Source organism: Astyanax mexicanus, chromosome 9 (assembly GCF_023375975.1).
Source record: "Astyanax mexicanus isolate ESR-SI-001 chromosome 9, AstMex3_surface, whole genome shotgun sequence".
In the NCBI taxonomy this organism is placed as follows: Eukaryota; Metazoa; Chordata; class Actinopteri; order Characiformes; family Acestrorhamphidae; genus Astyanax; species Astyanax mexicanus.
The window spans coordinates 1455041-1475638 of record NC_064416.1 but is presented as its reverse complement, the minus strand read 5'-3'; the positions used below and the strand labels follow the sequence as shown (position 1 = coordinate 1475638).

General features: G+C 36.1%; 2 protein-coding genes across 3 annotated transcripts in view; one reads left to right on the top strand and one right to left on the bottom strand.

Annotated features, from left to right (window-relative positions):
* LOC107196871 (uncharacterized protein C14orf132) overlaps positions 1-20598 on the top strand; it is an 893178-nt gene that overhangs the window by 459530 nt on the left and 413050 nt on the right.
* Positions 1-20598, bottom strand: part of si:cabz01090165.1 (LRR and FN3 domain-containing protein) — a 391809-nt gene that overhangs the window by 263827 nt on the left and 107384 nt on the right. For both annotated transcript variants that reach the window (XM_049483443.1, XM_049483442.1), the window contains exon 2: positions 5462-5539. The gene's annotated coding sequence lies outside the window, so the exon portion shown is untranslated. The remainder of the gene's footprint in view (positions 1-5461; positions 5540-20598) is intronic.

Genomic DNA, 20598 nt, shown 5'->3' with positions numbered 1-20598 from the left:
TTTTTAATATTAAGAAGAAGAAAAAACCCAGAGGAACAACAGGAGACAGGAGGTGGTTGCTCAGGTGTTGCTAAATTGTTGCTACTGGATGTCGATGTACAGTATGTGCAGTATCCTGTAAGTTGGCATAGCATGAGCATGTGTTTCAGTGGTGCATGAAGATAAAGGGAAATAATTTTGTTGTGGTGTTGCTAAGTGTTTGGATTAGTTGCTAGGTGGTTGCTGTGATATCTCTGAATAGATCCTTCTGTGGTATCCCAGGTGGTTGCTATGAAATTGGTATGTGATTTCTAGGTGGTTGCTATGGTATCCCAGGTGGTGGAAAATGCATTGAAGACAAAGAGAAGTGGTTGTATTGGCAAACGAGTTACTAGGTGGTTGCTGTGATGTCCCTAAACAGTTTGTTCCTTCTTGTAGTATCCAAAGCGATTGCTTTGAAGTTGATAAGTGGTTGCCAGGTTGTTGCTTTGCTATGTATGTTGGAAGAGATTATGTTTTTGCTTTGGTTGTGTTGGTTCCAAGTTGGTCACTGTGGCTTTTCCAGGTGGCTGCATGGCTTGCATTAATGTTGGAAATCAGTTACCATGTTGTTGCTATGGTGTTCCTAAGTGTTTTCAATTATATCCATTGTTATTGCTATTATATCCAAGGTGGTTGCTGTGGTATGTCTAAGTGCTTGATGTGGTTGCTATGGTTCCTAGTTGGTTACAATGCTTTTCCAGGTGCTTGCACTGGCATTGCTAAGTGAATGCTAGTTGGTTGAGGTGGGGCAGTGTGGGAAGTTGTTTGCTGTGGAATCCTAGAAGTTTGCACTTTGGTGTTGCTAGGTGGTTGCTATGCTTTACCAGGTGGTTGCAGTGGCAGTGTTAAGTGAATGCTAGTTGGTTGAGGTGGGGCAGTGTGGGAAGATGTTTGCTATGGAGTCTTGGAAAGTTGCAGTTTGGTGTTGCTAAATGGTGACTATGTGTTGGTATGGTATCCCAGGTGGTTGCTATAAAATTGATACGTGGTGTCTAGGTGGTTGCTATGGGGCAGTGTGGGTGATGTTTGCTATGGAGTCTTGGAAAGTTGCAGTTTGGTGTTGCTAAATGGTGACTAGGTGTTTGCTATGGTGTTGCTAAGTGGTTGCTATGGTTCCTATGTGTTTGTTATGGTGTTGCTTAGTGGTTGCTATGTTTTCCCAGGTGGTTGCAGTGGCATTGTTAAGGGAATGCTGGTTGGTTGATACAGTGTAGGAAAGTCTTTGCTACGGAATCATAGAAGTTTGCACTATGCTGTCTCTAAGTGGTTGCTATGGTGTTGCCAAGTGGTTGCTATTAACATTGATTAGTGGTGATTATTGGTGGTGTAAACAAATAATTAAAAATCAGTCCAATTACAAAATCGGCTCTTTATTAACGCTGTATTTAAGTAGATAATCAGTTATTATCCTGTTCCTCAGGGTTTCTCAGGTTAGTCAGGTGTTGGTCTCTGCAGGTAGAGCTCACCTGAGCTGTTAGCTTAGCGAGAGCAGGTGTTTGAGGGCAGGATGAGGGGCAGGAATCGCCCGGCGGCGGCGGGGAGGTGTGGGGGTTGCTGTGGCGAGTGTGATACATTACTGCGGGTGTAATGCACGATTATTCACGCTGGTTTAAGCTGGACGGAGCGGCGAGGGTCAAATAAAGTCCTTAAGTCTCTGAAACAGCATTTAAGCCTGGATAACATTTTTCATCCTTTAAATTAGCGCCGCAAAATCCCTCCCTCTGGAAACCCACCAATCTGCTCTCACTCCAACCAGCCCTAATCCAACACAGATCATTTTATTAAGCAGATGTTCATCTGCTGCTGATTAGCTGAATCAGGTGCGCTCCTGCCAAGATTCACAACCTGTGCAGAGATACTGTAAATATACAGGTGCATCTAAAAAAAATTAATAGTTTTAGTTATTCAGTTAGTAATTCAGTTGAAAATGTGAAACTCATATATTATATAGATGTATTAAACACAGAGTGATCTAATTTTATTGTTGATAATTGATTATGGCTTACGGCCAATAAAAACCCCAAAAATCTGTGTCTCATAAAATTAGAAAATTATATAAGACCTTTAATTGGTACTTTTGGTACCAAATCCTGCTGGAAAATAAAGTCCGCATCTCTATAAACCATCACTGATTGGTGGAAACTTCACACTAGACCTCGAGCAGTTTGGACTGTGTGTCTCTCCACTCTTCCTCCAGACTCTGATCTCTTGATTTCCTTTAAATGAAATGTAAAATGTACTGATGATCAGTGATGGTTTAATGGAGAGTCATGTCTGTCATCTGCTGGTGTTGATCCACTGTGTTTTATTATCAAGCCTAAAGTCAGTGCAGTTTTGTTTTCCCACAAAATCTTACAGCACTTTATATCTCACAGCTTCCCTCTGCTGAAAACAACTTTTATGGAGATGCTGGATTTCATTTTCCAGCAGGACTTGGCACACTGCCCACACTGCCAAACAAAAGTACCAATTGCTCTTATATAATATTCAAATAACTGATTTTTGGGTTTTCATTAGCTGTAATCCATAATTATCAACAATAAAATAAATAAATGCTTAAAATCACTCTGTGTTTAATATATTTATATAATATATCAAGAGTTTCACAGAAATATCAAAGATTTCAGTACTGAATAAAGAAAGTAAAGATAATTAATAGAATTTAAAAAATCTGCTGAACAAATACATACAGTACAAATAAATAAGAAGATGACTAAAAGAACAAGAACAGTAAGTGAAAGTGAACGGTGAAAGAAAACAGAACAAAATAAAAGAGAATGTTCATAGCTATCTTACACCCCATACCATTTAAACAGCAGCAGAGTTTCTGAATATATCTACACTGATGGGCGTGGTGTTCTGGAAATGAGGTGTGTTCAGGTACATTTCTGGAGTTTTATCTTGTTTATCTTGGTAACAGAAAACACAGGAGCGCCACTGACTGAATACAACCTAGACAGACACCAACAGTCAGACGTTCATCGCTATCTTGGCATTGAAAGACAGCACTGTGCAAACCCATAGCCCTATGCAAACTTTTAACCAACAGATCTGCAACATTTAATCTACAGCTCTGGAAAAAATTAAGAGAGTAAAATGAACATTGTTATTTCATTCTATAAACTACGGACAACATTTCTCCCAAATTCCAAATAAAAATATTCTCATTTAGAGCATTTATTTACAGAAAATTTGAAATATAGCATCGCTGTTCAATGAAAAACACTTATGTACATTTTTGTCGATTTTTAGTTTACTACATAATTTGAACAGACAAGCTGTTCCTTACACTGTGCCAAAATTTCTTGATGAACGGACCAATAGAAAGTCTTAAAAATTACCTGAAATAAACTCTTTTTACATTGACTTCCATTGAAAGTTTGCAAGGTTTTTTTCTCTCTCCTGTAAAGCTACTGTTTTGGAGATAAGTGTTTCTCATTGGACAGCGACGATATGCTTTCAGACCTCAAATAATGCAAAGAAATATAGAACAAGTTTATATCCATCAAGTAGTTTTATGAGTTCAGAAATCAATATTTGGTGGAATAACCCTGGTTGGTTTTTAATCACAGTTTTTTTATGCATCTTGGCATCATGTTCTCCTCCACCAGTCTTACACACTGCTTTTGGATAACTTTATGCTGCTTTACTCCTGGTGCAAAAATTCAAGCAGTTCAGTTTGGTGGTTTGATGGCTTGTGATCATCCATCTTCCTTGGTAAAGTCAAAGAAAATGCATATATTTATAAGCATGCACGTTGTTGTTTATGTGCAGCATGTTTCTGCATGCTTGGTTTGCGTGTGGGTGCAACAGGAGATGCAGTGAACAGAACCGGAATTGCACCTATTTATAGATCCCATTTAGCATCATGCAGAGATACAAATTACATATCATCCTTTTATCTGCTCGGGTTCTCCGCGAGGCTGCGGATTTCACGGCCGCAAAAACGTCTGTAACGATCTGACAGGAGCTGAACACGCGAGAGCGGCGAGAGCGGTATATATTTAGAGCGCTCGGATTGGCTCTCTCAGATTTCTGCTCTCGCTAATAAGACTTCTGTTTTTTTTTCTGAAAAATCAATCAATACTGGCTCAGTGGCTCCGGTGGCTCCGGACGCCGGCCGGGTTTACGGCTGCTTTGGTGAAGCTGCACCTCTGCTCGGAGGTTAATTGCCGAGGTGATGATTGGATCGTCACGGCGTAATAACAAAGCGCACCTATCAGACGTGAAGGATGCTGAGAATTCAGAGCGTGATTATTTTTGGGCATCGCGGGAAAATGAAGAATTAGTTCTGCTCTTTCACAGCATTCAGAGTTCAGTCACCTCGGCAGAGGAGCAGAGGATATTTTCAGACAGAAAACGTCACATTAGTCACGCTGTTTCATTTCTTTAAAACTGAAATTATCCAGTAAACTAGTGTAGATTATGTACAAATAGAGGATGCTATCTGTGTTTATTTTAATTACCGTATTTATTGCACTATAACCTTGGTGAAAAAAAAAAAAAAAATATATATATATATATATATACTTAATAGTACGTTGGAGAATGAAACTGAAACACCTGGTTTTAGAGCACAGTAATTGATTGTGGTGACGGACAGTTCTGGTGGAAACAGGAGAGTTGAGGTGTGCATTGAATTCTGTCGTAAACTAAAACTAAAATAAACTAAAACACATTTGGGTTTGATATTTAAAAAACCAGGACAAAAGCTTTTATTTATTTCTTATCGACACTTGGATCTGATACACAGTTCAGAAAATAGCACCAGTTTCAGATTTGGGTTTTATCTGTGCAGACTGAGCATTTTTATAATTAGAGGAGGAACCAGTAACATGAAAATCAGAGAGCTGTGAGAGTCTGAGTGAAAAACAAGCAACTGTGAAGCTGAGAGAAGATGGAAAATCAATCAGAACCATTAAAGAACAAATATTGTTTATAGCCACAACAACTGCTTGAAATTTCCTGAAGAAGAAAGTCGTCACTGGTGTACTAAGCAACAGATATTAAACAGGTAGACCAAAGAAAACCACAGCAGTTGATGAAACAGAAACACTGTGAGTTCTTTAAAGAAAAACCCTAAAATTACGAAAGTTTGAGACATCAGCTACAACCTCCAGAGAGCAGGAGTAAAGATATCACAATCTACTGTTCACAAAAAAAACACGAGATGAGAGGAGGGCCAGGCTGGATAAATTTATGCAGATTTCCACCCCAATAACCATTTCTACAAACATTTTCTGAGTTAAATAGTAAAAGTTCAGCCATGGATACTTAGGTTCCCGCAAAACAAAGGTATAAACACCAACTTCCACATAAAACACAACAAAAAACACCAAAACACCTTCATTCATCACCTCACAGCCAACAGAGCTCTGCTAGCTAGGCTAACTAATGTTAAACCAACGTCAAAGTAAACACAAGATATATTTTCACTTACCAATATCTTGCTTTTTATCTTCTTTCTTTCTTTTCAGTCCTGGAAGGATAGCTCCACTTTATTTTCGATGCACACCACCTGTAACAAGAGTGAGTGCAGTGAGACAAAGAGAGCATATACTACAGTATTCTTTGTGAAAACAGTTTAATATTGTGTGATTAGCTATTTCTAAAACACACACAAACACACACAAAAGTTAAAAGAGAATAGCTCCACTTTATTTGTGATGCACGCCACCTGTAACGGGAGTGAGTGCACAGGTAGAGGCAGGGTTACTTTAGGGAGGTCAGGTCTTTTCTACCGACAATGCAAACTTTATTATATACATTATACACATTATATACAATATATACATGCTATTATACACAAGTTAACCCCATTTCACAGTGGCCAAAAATGCAATTTTGCCTATATTGTAAAAAAAAAAAAAAAAAAACACTGTACCCTGGTGGTTAATGGCTCATGTGAAAGTAGATACTTGAGCCCTAAAGATTATATATTTTGATAATTAAAAAATTATTTTGTCCCACACAAATTGATCAAATAAAGCAATTTTCACCTATTTCTAGGGTCCCTCTGATCAGCTTAGAATATTATGTTAAAAACACACTGTACCCATTACAGTGTCATACATTGTCATTAATGTCTTATGTGAAAGTAAAAATCGCCTATTTTTGTCCCACACAAATCGCCATATCTTGAAAGTACGTGATGATATCAAACTAATTCTGCTTGGACAGATGCTTTCACGAAACACTTGTCCATAAGTAGACAGGATTTTGTTGAGCTCCCAATAACTGTTTGAGTTTTATTATCCATCGTAAAATATTCTGAGTGAAAACAGCTAAATACTGCGCGATTAGCCATGGCTACAGCATGCATGCACAAAATGAAGATAAAGAGTATAAAGAGGATAGCTACAATTTGTTTGTGATGCACGCCACCTGTAACAGGAGTGAGTGCAGTGAGGCATCAGGTCTTTTTTACTGTAAATGCAAACTTTATTATATACATTATATACATGCTATTATACACAAGTTAAAACTGACAAGAGGTTTTTAGCAGTTGCCCGGCTTGTCTTCTATAGTATTCTGTGTAAAAACAGTTTAATACTGTGCGATTAGCCATTGCCAAAACACACAGAAACACACAGAAACACACACACACACACACAAATAGGATAATGACATAAAAATGACAGCTCCTTTTTGTTGGTGATGCACGCCACCTGTAACGGGAGTGAGTGCAGTGAGACAGAGTTACTTTAGGGAGGTCAGTTCTTTTCTACTGATATTGCAAACTTTACTATACACATTATACACATTTATATACATTAAATACATGCTATTATACACGAGTTTAAACTGAGCAAAGACCCCTAGCAGTTGCCTGGCTTGTCTGCTAATGTTTTTTTTTTTGGTCCCAATTTATATTTAAGGTGTCAGGTCTTTCCTACTGTTGCAAATGTTATTATACACATTATACACACTTATATACAATATATACATGTCATTATGCATGCATTTAAACAGTCCACAGACCCCTGCAGATATTAGCTTTTTGTATTCTGTGTAAAACTAAATCTAAATACTGTGCAGTTATTCATGGCTACAGCATGCATGCACAGATGCAAGGGCGCAGCTGATTTGAATATCTGAATAATGATAATATGGTCTAATATGGCTTAATTAACTGTGACAGACTCCGTAACGGACTTGGTCTCGTCCAGGGGTTTGATTACGGCGCTAATGCTGTAAATAAAGAGTATAAAGAGGATAAAGTGGATAGCTCCACTTTATTTGTGATGCACGCCACCTGTAACAGGAGTGAGTGCAGTGAGACAGAGTTACTTTAGGGAGGTCAGGTCTTTTCTATTGGCATTGCAAACTTTATTATACACATTATATACATTATATACATGCTTTTATACACAAGTTAACCCCTTTTAACAGTGGCCATAAAATGCAATTTTCACTTTTTGCCTATTTCGATGGTCCTTCTGTTCAGCGTTCAGCAATTTTTTTATTTTAAATCACACTGTAACCGGTTGGTTAATGGCTCATGTGAAAGTAGATACTTAGGACCAAAAAACAGACTCATTGGTTTTCACTATTTGCTAAATTAAATAAGCTCTTTTTAATTCTATATTTTCATATTTATAATTTATAATTTTTGTCCCACACAAATCTTAAAATCATATCTTGAAAGTACATGATGATATCAAACTAATTCTTCTTACACAGATGCACTTAATACCTGTCCATAAGCAGCCAAAATCTTGTTGAGCTCCTTATAATCGTTTGAGTTTTATTAAAGTATTCTGCATAAAAACGAAATCTAAACACTGTGCAATTATTCAGGGCTACAGCATGCATGCACATATGCAAGGGCGCAGCTGATTTGAATATCTGAATATGATAATATGATAATGATAATATGGTCTAATATGGATTAATTAACTGTGACAGACTCCGTAACGGACTTGGTCTCGTCCAGGAGTCTGATTATAGCGTTAAAGCTGTAAATAAAGAGTATAAAGAGAATATCTCCACTTTATTTGTGATGCACGCCACCTGTAACGGGAGTGAGTGCACAGGTAAAAGCAGAGTTCTTTAAGGGAGGTCAGGTAAACTTTACATACATTATATACATGCTGTTATACACAGGATTAATCTGACCAAAGGCCTCTAGCAGTTGTCTGGCTTGTCTGCTGATGTTTATTTTGGTCCCAATTTATATTTAAGGTGTCATTTTAGTAAAATGCATGTAGTATTTGCTCGGTTTAAATACAGTTGGTGCATGTGAAACTGTGTTTCTTTAAAAGCATTGCCTACATTAGCCAATAAAAGTACACAGACAGAAAACATTATATACTCGATATACATGCTATTATACACTAAATTTAAATGTGATTAGTAAGCACAGCATTTACTACAGTATTCTTTGTGAAAGCAGTTTAATATTGTGCAATTAACAATTGCTAAAACACACACAAACACACACAAAAGATAATGATATAAGGCAGATAGCTCATTTTTATTTGTGATGCACGCCACCTGTAACGGGAGTGAGTGCAGTGAGGCAGAGTTCTTTTAGGGAGGTCAGGTCTTTCCTACTGTTGCAAATGTTATTATACACATTATACACACTTATATACAATAGATACATGTCATTATGCATGCATTTAAACAGTCCACAGACCCCTGCAGATGTTAGCTTTTTGTATTCTGTGTAAAACTAAATCTAAATACTGTGCAATTATTCATGGCTACAGCATGCATGCACAGATGCAAGGGCGCAGCTGATTTGAATATCTGAACAATGTTAATATGGTCTAATATGGATTAATTAACTGTGACAGACTCAGTAACGGACTTGGTCTCGTCCGGGAGTTTGATTACGGCGCTAATTCTATAAATCAGTATAAAGAGTATAAAGAGGATAAAGTGGATAGCTCCACTTTGTTTGTGATGCACGCCACCTGTAACGGGAGTGAGTGCAGTAAGACAGAGTTACTTTAAGGAGTTTGGGTCTTTTCTATTGGCATTGAAAACTTTATTATACACATTATATACAATATATACATGCTATAATACCCCTTTTCACAGAGATCATAAAATGCATTTTTCGCCTATTTCGAGGGTCCCTCTGTTTAGCTAAGAATATTATTTTAAAGAGACACTGTACCCTAGTGGTTAATGGCTTATGTGAAAGTAGATACTTGGGCCCCATTAACAGACCTATTGGTTTTCACTATTTGGTAAATGAAATAATTTTTTTTTGTGTGTTTTTTTTTTTAAACAAATCATCATATCTTGATGCACGCCACCTGTAATGGGAGTGAGTGCAGTGAGCACAGCATATGCGACAGTATTCTGTGTGAAAACAGTTTAGCTATTGCTAAAACACACACAAAGGATAATGATATAAAGGTGATAGCTCCACTTTGATTGTAATGCACGCCACCTGTAACGGGACTGAGTGCAGTGAGGCAGAGTTCATGCTAAACATGCTAAACATGCTAAACAGTCCACAGACCCCTGCAGATATTAGCTTTTTGTACTAAATACTAAATACTGTGCAATTAGCCATGGCTACAGCATGCATGCACAGATGCAAGGGCACTACTGATTTGAGCTAATTTCTGACTAATGATAATATGGTCTAATATGGTTTAATTAACTGTGTCAGACTCCGTAACAGACTTGGTCTCGGTCCAGGAGTCTGATTACAGCCTCGACGCTCGGACCGTTAGCTTTTAGCGACGAGCTAAAAGCCAGGAAACAGACAGCCTTCAAAGGTTAACCTAATTTAACCCAATTCTTTTCTGATTGGGATCTAATCGCTGCCCCACGGCTCCGCCATCAAAACGCCAAGATACCATTTCATTACGTTTAATTAAACGCAGGAAACCTGATCCACACAATATGTCCTTTGACTCACCCCTATCGGCTCACAATGGAAATTAAATGGGCTACAAGGTACCGGTACTGCCCCCTTGTACATTGATCTAATTGCAAAAGTAAGATATATAATTAAAAACATTAATAAAAATGACTTAGAACCACTCTCTAACTATAAACTTTACCAGGAAATATAATTTTATTAAATTCAAATCCTTCAGAGATGTAATTTGTTTATGCTTTAAAAAAAATCTATATCTATCTATTTATATATATATATATATATATATATATATATATATATATATATATATATATTTTTTTTTTTTTTTTCATAATAAATCCGTAATATTTAAGTAAAAAAAAATACACATTTTAGTTGTGTCCCTGTGTTTTTTTTTCTCTCAGTCCTGTTACTGTAACACCGTAATTACCCCTGAATCTGAAACATTTGGAAAATTCTATAACAGGAAGTCACATCTAAAACAGGAAGTGACATCATCAGCTGGTTCTGGTTCTGAAGATCATGAGAAGACCAAAAATAAATAAAAGTTTCCTCATTAGTTGTTTTTTTCTGTATATTTGATCTTATTATATCGATGACTGAGGAGGTCAACACTCAATCTCAACACTCAGTCCTGTTACCTACATTCATTCTTACATCTTATTGGTTCATTTTTTTTTTAATACAAATTTTGGGGAAAATCTATAGCAAAAGCAATAGCAATAGAATGTGTTCAGTGTCCTCATGCTATTAGCATAGCCGCCATTTACTGTAGCTATTTTTATTTTTTTTTTTCTAATTCTACGCTAAAAACTCAGTCCTGTTACTTTCAGTCCTGTTACTCAAAACATAAAAGTGTCAGTGATTTTTTTTTCTCATAAATATTAATTATTTAAGCATGCAGTCTATAACCATTTCTTTAAAATAAAGACTTTCTTTCGGTGAAATGTCACTTATATTAAAGGTGTCATTTCACTAGAATGCATGTAGTTATTATTTTATTTCATTTAATTAATTAATTAATTAATTAATTAATTAATTAATTAATTAATGTATTTGTATATGAGTTATTCTGATTCTTTTGTGCAAATTTAAAATAAAATAATATATATTTTGTTGAGTTTTTGCCAATTTATTTTTTTGCAGTAGAGTCGGTTGTCAAAACTCCATTTCCCAGAATCCCTGGCGGTGATCAGTGCCAACCAGCCACACCTGTGCAGCACTCTATATAAACCCCCAGTCAAACCTCACCTCACCTTCACACCTTTATAGAGAAGCGACCAGAAACACAGCAGATCAGCAAGAAAATAATATAAAATAAAATAAATAAAATTTAATAAGATACGATAAGATAGAAAAACAGAGAAAACAGAGAAAAGAAAATAGAAATAAGAAAAAAAATAATAGAAAACAAACAGTAAAAAAGAGAAATAAAAAGAAAAGAAAAGAGCATAAAAGAAAAGAAAAAATGAGATACAAAAAATAAACAGAAAAAAGACTAAAACAAAGAAAAAGAACATAAAATAAAAAAGAAAAGAGAAGGAAAAGAAAGAAGAAAGAAATCAGAAAATAAGAGAAAATATTTATAAAAGAAACCTAAGACAGGGATATTTTATAATATAAAATCACCTGTACACTTTAATTTTAGAGTTAAATCAGAAAGTAAAGATAGTTAAGAGAGGTTTGAAGTTGTGCTGAGTTGTAAAGTTGGGTGTATTTTATTTGTAAAAGCCATTTTCTTGGCATTTCCTTTGTTCTGTTTCCCGCCTTTTTTTTCTACACCTCTTTTGAGGCCTTTATTTCCCACCCGTTTTCCCGTCTCCTCTGTGGAGAATCAGTGAAGTTCCACAATCACACTTTTTATACCATTTAATATCACAGAGACTTATTAAAGCATCTCCATATAGGAATAATAGTAATTAATATTAACTAATTTAATGAATGATTAAACATTTAAATATATAAAACTATATATACATTTATTTTATGATCAGTTATTTAAAATTAAAAACTCTCATACTGAAATTTGAGAATTGTCTATAAATCTTTATCTTTTATATTGAAATATTTCGGAATTGAAATTAATATGAATCATAAATTAAGCACCTACATAAATGAAGAAATATAAATGTAAATATTTTTATTTTACTATTAGTTTATTTTTTTGTCAAATGTTGTCCAAATAATACAATAAATAAATAGAAAATATTTTTTTTTATTAAAATGTTGTATTTATGTTTGTAGTTATGCTGATTTTCTTGTGTGCAAATTTAAAATATAAAATAAAATAATTAGTAATAATAAAAATTAATCTAAATATTTTATTTTACATTTAATTAGTTTGTCAAATGTTGTCCAAAAATAAAATAAATAAAACATATTATTTATTTAATTTTATTGTATTTAATTTTATTAAAATGTCATATTTATGTTTGTAGTTATGCTAATTGTATTGTGTGCAAACTTAAAATATAAAATCAGAAAATGAAGAAATGTATATCTAAATATTTTATTTTACATTTAATTAGTTTTTTTCTATGTCAAATGTTGTCCAAATAAAAAAAAATACATAAACAAATAATAGCTGTTTTCTTCCTAAAGACAAATGTTGATTTTACTGTAAGATTTATACATTAAAATGTGAAAGTCTGATCTGATTTTAAACCCGGGTTAAACTGAAATCCTGAATAACAGTGTGATTTGGGTCTTTTATTTTTGGACGTTCTCTGGAAGTGACTCATGTTTTGGGAGGAATGAAGGGGAAGAAATGCTGCTGGAGGCTCCTGTTCTGTAAATCTCTCACATATAGAGCAGAAATATAATAAAATAAATAAAAATACTAAAGAAAGAGAAGCAGAAACAGCAATTTTACTGAGAAAAGCAGAAAAGGAGAAGCGACTCGACTCCAGCGCTATTGTTAAACGCAAATATCAAGCCAAAGGTAAAGATGACGCATAATCCCCGACGCTAATTCAGAGCAGCTCTGCCTTTTAGAACTCAAGCGCTTATGAATGAAATTCTGCTTCTAAAAAGGTCAGAATGAAAGTGAGTTTATAGAAAATGAATTATTTAGTTTAAACCACTTGATACACTTTCATATAAGGGCTTCTGTACAGTGCAAAACTCAAACTGTAAATTTATCTACTGTAAATATTTAAATTTTCTCAATTTTTGAACTACAAGTACATAATATGGCTCTAAATGTAGAATACATTACTACTGCATCAAAAATGTGAAATATGTGATTTTATGTATGTATAACCTTTTCAAACAGTCAGCAGCAACACAAAAATCTATTTTAACTTCATTAAAACTCTGAACAAAAGCTGTTTTAAGGCTTTACTTACCTAAAAATAATCAGTTTAACGCTATTCTTACTTGAAGTTTTAATGCTCTGTTTTTAAGGCTATATTTTCTGAAAAAGCTCAGTGTTATCACTCTACTTTGTAAAAAAAAAAAAAACTAATTTTATCACTCTACTCTCTAAAAAAGATATTTTAATGATCTACTTACTAAAAAAGCTCAGTTTTTGGTTCTACTTACAAAATAGAGGAATAAGAGAGAAAAGAGAACAAAACTGAGAAAAGAGAACGAGAGAGAAATAAGAGAAAAGAGAAAAAAATGGAGAAATAAGAGGAAGGAGAATGAGGGATAGAAAGAGAAATAAAAGAGAAAAGAGAACGAGCGAGAAATCAGGAAAAAACAGAACAAGAAAGAGAGAAATAAGAGAACGAGAGAGAGAAATAAGGGAAAAGACAATGAAAAGGAGAACTGAGGAAAGGAGAAAGAGGGAGAAATAACAGAAAAGAGAACGAGAAAGAAGTAAGGGAAATTAGAGAGCGAGAAAGAGAAATAAGAGAAAAGAGAATGAAATGGAAAAATAACAGAAAGGAGAGTGAGATAAAGAGAGAAATAAGAGAAAATAACAAGATAGAGAAATAAGTAAAAAGAGAACATATAGAGAAATACTATAGATAAACTATAAAATACTATGCTATTCTCATATGTGTATGTATGTGTATATATATATATATATATATATATATATATATATATATATATATATATATATATATACACTATAATATAATATATCAATACTGTAATCTGTGTAGAGTATAGTGTCAGTTATGTTCTTGAAGAAGAATTGATAAAACAGCTTTTGGGATTTTTTGTTACACAGAATCGTGTTGATTTATGTGATTAGGGGTGCCCAAACTTTTTAACACCACTGTATCCTCTATTACCCTCTATTATCCTCTATTATTCTCTATTATTCTTCTCTATTTCATTGATCCATGATCCTCCTCTTCTGGGTTTAGTAAATCAGAGTTCTCGTGTCTATATGGTGATCTGAGCTGTAGAGTGTAGAGTAGAGCGATGTAGAGTAAGTGGAGGAGTTTTTTTATCTGGTTTAGTTCTCTCTCTCATATTTGAGCTTTGTTCTGTAAAACAATGGCGGACTATTTCAAGCGTTAGGTGTACCTCGGTAGAGTAATTGTTTGGGATTGTTGGATCTTTTGATGGGAGACGCCGAGCGACACCTGGGACTTTCTCCAGTACATCTACAGCATCGGGTAACAGCAGAGGCATGGAGGAAAAGATCTATAAATGGATCTTCTGACAAACAAGGGTAGGAGGAGAGAAATAAGGAGGAGAGAGAAAAGAGAGAAAGAGAGATTGAGTAGATCAATCGGTACTGGATATAGAGGAAGTGTGTCGGGATGATGCACTCATCAAAAAGCCCTCTTAGACACGATCAACATTCAGAAAAGACGACTCCTGATGTTGGTTAGTGCGATGAAACCCAACACTCCCGTCTTCTTCTTCTTCTTCTTCTTCTTCTTCTTCTTCTTCTTCTTCATATCAGCTCATCTCTTATCACCTCCACGGCTCTCAGCCTCCAGCAACAGACTGATATGATTCACTCCTTTTACAGGAAAAATAGAATTACAACCATTTATCTACGAAGCATTTTCATTTCTTGGGCTCAAAAGTAGTTGGACAAATGATTCTTATGCAACTGTTCGATTTTTGATTTCTGTTCGATCTGGTCATTAAGTGTTCATCGCTTCTCATTTATCCAAATATACGATTAAGCCCAAACTCAAGCCTGATCCCAACAATAATCAGCTCAAAATTGAAAACATTAAATCAAAGTAGAATCTTGTCAATGTGGTTCTATCAGCTGTTGTTAAATAATGTTTAGAGTAAGTGTCAGTCCTGTACTTGAAGAAGAATTGATAAAACAGCTTTAGGATTTTATGTTACACAAAATCATGTTGATTTATGTGATCAAGGGTGCCCAAACCTGTTTAACACCACTGTATCCTCTATTATTCTCTATTATTCTCTATACTCCTGCTCCATTTCAGTGATCTATTATCCTCCTCTTCTGCGTTTTGGGTTGTTAAATGATGTTTTTTGATGCAGTGAATCTTGTGATGTAAAAAACACAGCATTTATTTTGTATAATGATAATCATTTTCTGATCTGGTTTTCTAGTAAATATGATTTCAACATATTTCAAAGTGTTTCTAGAAACTATGGAGCCCCTGAAGGTTAGCTAATGTTAACTACTTTATTTCAGTGGGGAATGTTTTAGCTAACTTTAGAGAGAGAGAGAGAGAGAGAGAGAGAGAAAGATGCACTCATCAAAATGTAAAAAGAGAGAGAGAGAGAAAGAGAGATTGAGTAGATCAATCGGTACTGGACATAGAGGAAGTGTGTCGGGATGATGCACTCATCAAAATGTAAAAAGCCCTCTTAGACACGATCAACATTCAGAAAAGACGACTCCTGATGTCGGTTAGTGCGACGAAACCCAACACTCCCGTCTTCTTCTTCTTCTTCTTCTTCTTCTTATCAGCTCATCTCTTATCACCTCCACGGCTCTCAGCCTCCAGCAACAGACTGATATGATTCACTCCTTTCACAGGAGAAATCCTCTCGCTGAAAGGTTCGTTCTCTCGCTGCCGAAACCACAAACTAAGTGTGATCACAATTTTTCTTCAGAACATCTGCAGGACTTTACACTCTCAAAATACCAGAGCTCTAAATATCTCGGGCAGCTGACGAGGAAACACTTTCATCACTTTTCATCTCTGATTCTGAATGATTTTACATCTAAAGTCCTCAAATCAGGTCTTGGAAGATGAGCATCTATCACAGCTTTAGGAGAAACCCTTCAGTTTCCTGAAACACTTATATAGCGATTTTCTAGAACCCGAAGATGCTTACAGTCAATAGTTAATACAAGATATAAAGGTTCAACAATTAGCAGACATATCAGCTAGACAACATAATTGAGGGGTAGAGCAAATTAAACATTAAAACAGTCCGGTGTTTCTATTTAGCCCTTCTCTAGTTCACTGAATTAGTGGTCTCTGAGAAAGGACAGGATTTCGTCTCACGCTCATAAATATTCATACATGCAAATATATCTATATATCGCCTCCAGAGACTGTAAAAAAAGATGGACGTCGTGTCTCCGTTCCCATTCACTCAATGAAAATGAAGCCAAAATCTTCCTCCATGTTGGCGATCCTGATACCCAAATCTGCGCAGTAGAGACCAGAGGAGGGAGAAAGACTGTGGATAGCAGCCTACTCATTTAAATAACCCCGCCCCTGAGGGCTGCCTCGAGGTCACAGGCTGCAGAGCAGAGCGGAGCTGACGGTCTGTTATTGGCCCCGCCCACAACCAGCATTTTTACAGTAACCACACCTTTTTTGAATAGAGCTGAATAACGTTTTAAAAACGAATTCTGTGGGGATATAAAAATTTAACAATATAAGCAGAGGTTACACTAGAATTACAGTATATTGGAAAAAAACATGATTGAAAGTTGTTCTGTTTTGCCATTGAAACCTATGGGGATGGGTGGGGTTACACAGCTTTCTGAAACCAAACAGCAGGGGGCGCCCGACCTGTGGTGGCTTCACTTTTGAGAGACGATGCTCTGTGCAGCTATACACAGACTATGATCGCCTCTGATTGGCTACCAGAGCCTTATTTATGAAGATACAGCACTGAGTGATGGGTAAAGTTAACCCTTAAACTTCACTTAACCCTCCTGTTATGTTCATTTGTTCCCGGGTCAATTTGACCCAATGCATGTGTAATTATCCAAAAACTGTCTATAACAACAAAAAAAATCCTTCCAAAAAGTGTGAATATTTCATTTCTAACTCCATTACTAATTATTCTATCAATATTTTATGCAATGGTGTTCTTTATCTCTAACAGATAATGCTTTAATTAGGATAATTCACTCATTTTCTTAAAGAAATATATACATGTTTTATACAACTTTTCTTAACATTTCACTACTTTATTACTCTTTGTATTAATAGTTTTATATAATATTGAAACATTCATCTCATCTCATCTCATTGTCAACCGCTTAATCCGTGAAGGGTCGCGGGGGGGGGTGCTGGAGCCTATCCCAGCAGGCATCGGGCGGAAGGCAGGATACACCCTGGACAGGCCGCCAATCCATCGCAGGGCAGACAGACACAGACAGACAAACAGACACATTCACTCACACACTCACACCTAAGGGGCAATTTCAATCAAGTTCCAATTAGCCTGAACGTGCCGTCTTTGGACTGTGGGAGGAAACCGGAGAACCCGGAGGAAACCCACGCAGACACAGGGAGAACGTGCAAACTCCACACAGAAAGACCCAGGTCGCCCCAGCCGGGAATCGAACCCAGGCCGTCTTGCTGTGAGGCGGAAGTGCTACCCACTGCGCCACTGTGCCGCCCTATTGAAACATTACATATTGCAATTTTGTCATAGTTTCTGTAGTTTTTGCAGGGTATGGTTGTTGCAAATGCCTTGAGCATTATGTACAATAGGGCCCTTGGTATCACTGGTGCAAAAATTACTTTTTAAATGTTGTAAGAAGGAGTGCCAACATTACACTATATTGCTAAATGCTTAAGCGTCATAACATTTTTTTTAGAATGCATTGCAGGTCTGAAATGCAGGAATGGATTAAGCAAATAAAACATGAATTATTTCAGGTTCATAATTGTAAAAAAACAAACAAAAAAAAAAAACTATTAATTTTTAATTTGGGGTTAGAAAAGACAGTTAAACGTTGAGCACAATTTCTAATCTACCATTAAAAAACAGTACAGTAGATGGCGCTCTCTCTTTCCCCTCATCACTCCTAGGGTGATGTTGATCAGCACAAGGCTGCATCTGTGAGCTGATGTATCAGAACCGAGTCGCTGCGCTTTCCTCCGAGCGTTAGCACTGTGATGCTAATTGGCTGTGTAAATTGATGACCCCTGATTAAATTCAATGAAGAACTCTCTTTAAGAAATGAGCTGAGGTTCTTCCACTGCATCATTATTTTATTTTATTTTATTTTGAAGAGAACTGGCAGAAACATCTCCTCCTCTGCTGAAGTTAATATGATCACACACAGAAAGACACACATCATCCACATAAACAAGCGATGATCCTTTTATTCCGAAGCTCAAAAGCAGCCGAGCTCATCTCTACCCGACGAAACGAGCCAATTCAAGACTCTGAAATCCTGCTGCTGACAGTTATTACTGGGTAAATAGAAGGCGCTATATTTATGATAGCATTATGTGCACTGTGATTCATATTCAGCTTTCCATCCTAAATAACAATATAATAATAAGCTTCCTTTCACACTGCTGCAATAAAATATACCAATCAAGCATCAAATATACCTTCATATAAGACACTTTTTCATATACCGTATTTCTTGGACTAAAAGGCGCACAGGATTATAAGGTGCACTGTCAATAAAAATATATTTTTTGGTCTATTTTCATACATAAGGCACATTATTTTTAAAGTTAAATGAGCACTGGATGTTAATCTACTCAGATTTCTCTCCTGAAAACTTTTTTTTTTCTTGGGTGAGTAAAGCACTTCTGTTTATTTACAGTAAGCTTAGAATTCCAGATTTACACTAAGGCTGGGTGCAGCAGCGTTAGCATTTGTCACGTCCTGGCCTTGTCTCATGTCTCTGTGTGTGTCCCACATGACCTGTGCCCCTGTGTTCTGTCTCAGTACTTTTCCACCTGTGTCAATTTGTAGCTCCGCCCCTTCCCCAGGTGTTTCCTGTTCTAGAGTGTTTCCTGTTTGGTTATATAGATCCCCTGTGCCACTTGTCCTTTGTCGGTCTTTGCACCTTCCTCTGTTGTTTTGTCTCTCTGTGTTTTTCTGCGTTTCTTAGCCCTAGTTCTTGCTCCGTGTTTATTTCTAGTTTAGTTTTCTAGTTTTTTACTTTCTTCTTCGTTTCCCCAGTTCCCCACTTAGTTTAGTTCCTTGTTTTTTCCTGTATATATCCCTTTATATATCTGTTTGTTTCTTTGTTTACTCCCTGTTTGTTTTATCATTTGTACTTCTTGTGTGTTTAGTTTATGTTCACTAGTTTTCCTCGTTTGTTTTGGTTTACTTTATTCCGTGTTCTTTGTTATTTATTTATTTGTTATTTATTTATTAAATATTTCACCCTACCTGCACTTGCGTCCGTCTCCTCGTCTCCCTGCCTGGGTCAACCGTGACAGCATTAATGGCAGACAGCACTACAACGAGGAACCCTGAGTATTCCGGTAATCCAGGGTGATAATAGCTAGCGTCAACTTCTGAGCGTCAAAAGAGCTAACTAGCGCTTAGCACAGTTGATCTTTACTAAAAGATTTACTGGATTGGAAATAGTAACAGATTAGATTACTTGATTACTCCTGAATCCTGAATGTTTAAATATCAACGGTGCTTGAGAATATACAGTGGCTTGCAAAAGTATTCGTACCTCTTGAACTTTTTCCACATTTTGTCACCTTACAACCAAAATATAAATGTATTTTATTACGATTTTAAGTGCGTTAGAATGGCCCGGTCTTAAATCGCATTGCTCTTCTGTGGCAAGACGTGAAAATTACTGTTCACAGACGCTCTCCATTCAACCTGGCTGATCTTCAACTGTTTTATAAAGAAGAAGAATGGAGGAAAACTCCCTAGAAAAATCTCTAGGCGATTAAAGCTGGTAGAGATAAACCCTAAAAGACCTGCAGCTGTAGTTGCAATGAAAGGTGGCTCTACTAAGTATTGATATAGGGGACTGAATACTTTTGCACGTCATTTGATTAAAAAAGTAAAAATTAAATCATGTATAATTTTCGTTCAACTTCACAACTATGCTATTCTTTGTGTTTGTTTCTATCACTTAAAATCTCAATAAAATACATTTAAATTTGTGGTTGTATGGTGACGAAATGTGAAAGAAATGTTCAAGGGGTATGAATACTTTTGCAAGCCACTGTATCTCTATGGACGGCCATTGAAATTGGTCTGGAAATGAGGTGTGTTCAGGTACATTTCTGGAGTTTTGCTTGATTTACCTTAGCAACAGAAAACACAGGAGCTCCACTGACTGAATACAACCTAGACAGACGCCAACAGTCAGACGTTCATCGCTATCTTGGCATCAACAATAAACAGAATAGTAAATAAAATAACATTGCTGTTCCCGTAAATGAGCTGCTGGAGCTCCTTCACAGCGTCAACCAGCAGCTCAGTTTTCCTCTGCTTGTTGGACACGTCCAGGTAGCTGCACTGTTAAAATAGCAATCCCCTGGGTTCTCAAAGTCAGAGCTCACCTGGGAACTACCTTTTAAAGAGACTGAAGAATAAGAGACATGCTGATTGGTTTATTTCACATAACGCCCAAAATTAAG